Source organism: Physella acuta, unplaced genomic scaffold (assembly GCF_028476545.2).
Source record: "Physella acuta isolate Inbredline_101_S28 unplaced genomic scaffold, ASM2847654v3 ptg001893l, whole genome shotgun sequence".
In the NCBI taxonomy this organism is placed as follows: domain Eukaryota; kingdom Metazoa; phylum Mollusca; class Gastropoda; family Physidae; genus Physella; species Physella acuta.
In genome coordinates this window covers 13585-17500 of record NW_026733398.1, presented here as the reverse complement: position 1 = coordinate 17500, position 3916 = coordinate 13585, and the positions used below count along the sequence as shown (strand labels likewise).

The window sequence follows — 3916 nt, the reverse complement described above, 5'->3', positions numbered from 1 at the left end:
GCGGTGTGTACAAAGGGCAGGGGACGTAATCAACGCGAGCTTATGACTCGCGCTTACTGGGAATTCCTCGTTCATGGGAACAATTACAAGCCCCAATCCCTAGCACGAAGAAGATTCAACGGGTTTCCCAGCCCTTTCGGGCCAGGGAGGCATCCACGCTGATTTCTTCAGTGTAGCGCGCGTGCGGCCCCGGACATCTAAGGGCATCACAGACCTGTTATTGCTCAATCTCGTGTGGCTAAACGCCACTCGTCCCTCTAAGAAGTTGCGCCGGCGCATCGAGGAACCGGCGAACTATTTAATAGGCTAGAGTCTCGTTCGTTATCGGAATTAACCAGACAAATCGCTCCACCAACTAAGAACGGCCATGCACCACCACCCACCGAATCAAGAAAGAGCTATCAATCTGTCAATCCTTACAGTGTCCGGACCGGGTGAGTTTTCCCGTGTTGAGTCAAATTAAGCCGCAGGCTCCACTCCTGGTGGTGCCCTTCGTCAATTCCTTTAAGTTTCAGCTTTGCAACCATACTTCCCCCGGAACCCAAAACCTTTGGTTTCCCGGAGGCCGCCCGCAGAGTCATCGAAGCAACTCCTGCGGATGGCCAGGTGGCATAGTTTATGGTCAGAACTACGACGGTATCTGATCGTCTTCGCGCCTCTGACTTTCGTTCTTGACTAATGAAAACATTCTTGACAAATGCTTTCGCAGTAGTTCGTCTTGCTGCGATCCAAGAATTTCACCTGCTAACGCAGCAATACGAATGCCCCCGTTTGTCCCTGTTAATCATTACCTCCAATTCCGAAAACCAACAAAATAGAACCGAGGTCCTATTCCATTATTCCATGCACCATTATTCAGGCAGCGAGGCCTGCTTTGAACACTCTAATTTTTTCAAAGTAAACGCGTCGGCCACCCGGGACGCTCAGTGAAGAGCACCCGCGGGAGAGAGCCGACAGACGGTAGGGCAGGAGATACGGGCAGTGAGCCGGCGCGAGCCGGACCGCCCGCCTGCGCCTGAGATCCAACTACGAGCTTTTTAACTGCAACAACTTTAATATACGCTATTGGAGCTGGAATTACCGCGGCTGCCTGGCACCAGACTTGCCCTCCAATAGATCCTCGTTAAAGGGTTTAAAGTGTACTCATTCCAATTACGGGGCCTCGAAAGAGTCCCCGTATTGTTATTTTTCGTCACTACCTCCCCGTGCCGGGAGTGGGTAAGTTGCGCGCCTGCTGCCTTCCTTGGATGTGGTAGCCGTTTCTCATGCTCCCTCTCCGGAATCGAACCCTGATTCCCCGTTACCCGTTTACAAACATGGTAGGCATATCACGTACCATCGACATTTGATAGGGCAGACATTTGAAAGATGCGTCGCCGGCGCGAGGCCATGCGATCAGCACAAAGTTATCCAGAGTCACCAAATGGGACGACGCAACCCCTTGCGAGGCCGCGCCGATTGGTTTTGAACTAATAAAAGCGCTCTTCCCGATAAAGGTCGGAGCTTCGATTGCATGTATTAGCTCTAGAATTGCCACAGTTATCCAAGTAGGATCGTGTCATCTAAGGGAACCTCGACTGATTTAATGAGCCATTCGCGGTTTCACCATGGGACAGTGTGAACTTAGACATGCATGGCTTAATCTTTGAGACAAGCATATGACTACCTGGCAGGATCAACCAGATAGCTATCGTTTGCGAGACGTTTTTCCACAACACATCGCGGGACGGGAGACAACGCTCTAGCGAGAGAACGGATCCCGGCATTCCCGGATTTTTTCACATCGGACCGCTCACATTTCCCCCTTCACCGTAAACACGGCGTCGCCGGGAAATCTCTCGATTTGCATCGAGCCGACTGCGTTTTGCAGACCCGTCGCCCGTTCCGAGGGCTGGGCAGTGCGAGACTTTTATCGAGCCACCAATACTGCTTGGTTGCGTTTAGCACTGCGCGTCGCCGCTGGCTTCACGCTACGGACACGTACTTTTACCTTCACTGGCGCGACCTGCGCGCCGAGCCCGCATTTTACCGGGAAGCTAGTCGGGAGACTGAGCCACGCACGGTCAGATCGGGCACATGTCGCTGGCTGCGAGGGAGCGCGGATCCTAGCGTCACATAGAGGCTTCACCGACACTCACCTCCACAATAGTAGATACAGACCGTTTTAACCGCCGTATTTCTGCCCATACCTCTAGTGTTAAACCGAAAAATCGGGGTACATAGTCTCGGGGAGGACCGGGGTGCCGCCCCATGAGGGGAGCCCGCACGGAGGGCGCCGGGGGTGCCGCGACCCGGGGGGCGGCGCGGGGGTGTCGGGGCGCATCTACGGGGCTCACTCGCGCGGGCGCCACACTTCCGGGGGGCGCCCCAGGTGGGGGTGCCAACTTTGGCGCCCCCGACTAAGGGGCCGCCCCCACTGCGGTTACACGCTTTACGACCACCCACCCCGCGTTCCCCACCCCAGGGGGCATGCGAATCACCCGCCAGGGGCGTTCTGGACCGAGGGCGCCGCTCCGGCACAAGGGGGAGCCAAAACGCCCCGAGTTCCCCCGCGGCCACCTCGACACCTGGGCGGGCGGGCGAGGGGTGTCCTGCGATCGGGGTGGGGAGCTCTACCAGAATCACCCGCCAAACTTCACCGGGGGCGTCTCCCGGCGCCCCTGCGCTCGGGTGACGAACAGCGCCCCGGGCTATCCCGGGCGCCCTATGGCGTCCACCTTCGATCGGAAGGGTGATCTCGACTCGGGCTGAGGCGGGCCACAACAATCCGCGGTCCACATCGAGCCGTCCAGGCTAACGAGGCCCCGGCTCACGGGTAACCCATGGGGCTGGACCGGGAGTCCGCCGTTAAAGAAGAAAGAAATGTAGTGCAAACCAGAACCAGTTTTTTTTATTTATTTTATAACTCGACTAATAATCGTCACAAAATTATAAACTTGGTACCTACGGATAGCCCTGGGCCCAACCTAATACAGGATGTCCATAACTATGCGCTAATTAAATAATTAATGGGTATTAAGGTCGGTCTTAGTAAATTGCTATATAAAGTCTAAGACCAGAACCAGTATTTTAAATTTATTTTATAACTCGGCTCCTAATTGTCACAAAATTTAAAAATTGGTACCTATGGATTAGCCCTCGGCCCTACCTAATACACCGTGTCCATAACAATGTGGTAATTAAATATTACTGGGCGTTAGGGTCGGTCTTAGTAAATTGCTATATAAAGTCTATATAAAATTTTACGAATTTAAAAAAAAAATTCCTACCGTCAAAAATAACACCTGTTCTGACGTTAAATCCTACTTGCACACACGTGTGGGAATAGATTAGATATCATCTAGAGATAGAATTCCTAATTATTTAATTAAAATAGAGACTCTAGATTTAATAGTTGTGTCATAGTTACATTAAGTCGAATTAGCGAAGCGGAGGCGGGAACTAGATTCTAGATCTAACACTTCGATTGCGATGAAAAAAAAATAGCTTTATTTTAAGGCCGACAAGGCAAATACGGTTTAATTAATATTAAAGAAATAAGTCCGAACACCTACCTTAAGCGAATCATCTACACAACACATGACTAGAAATAATACACGTCCACACGAAGAGCGATTGAAACGGTGACTGCAACGGTGAAAACTTGTACGACGGAAACATGGCGCCTAGGTTATGCCTACTTCCGGTCTGATGAAAATTTTTAATTCATTTTAAATTTTGCGCTCTATTTCGTCCGCGCTTGTCCACTTAAACTCTACAGAAAAGATAGTCTATATAAAAATAATTCCTAGAAGACAATTTTATGAGAGATCACCCACATTTATTTACCCTGCCTGTCTACCTTAGGGTTAGAGTTTGAATTTTTCTAGATTCAAGCCAAATATGCCGTGTCGATTAAACGACGACGTACATAACA

At 51.1% G+C, this 3916-nt stretch overlaps 1 non-coding gene across 1 annotated transcript in view; it reads right to left on the bottom strand.

The window, feature by feature from the left end:
* The window catches only part of LOC131931112 (small subunit ribosomal RNA), a 1852-nt gene extending 166 nt beyond the window's left edge, over positions 1-1686 (bottom strand). Inside the window, exon 1 of the ribosomal RNA XR_009384233.1 lies at positions 1-1686. This exon is cut by the window's left edge and continues 166 nt beyond it. This is a non-coding gene — a ribosomal RNA (small subunit ribosomal RNA).
* Positions 1687-3916: the final 2230 nt, after the last annotated feature.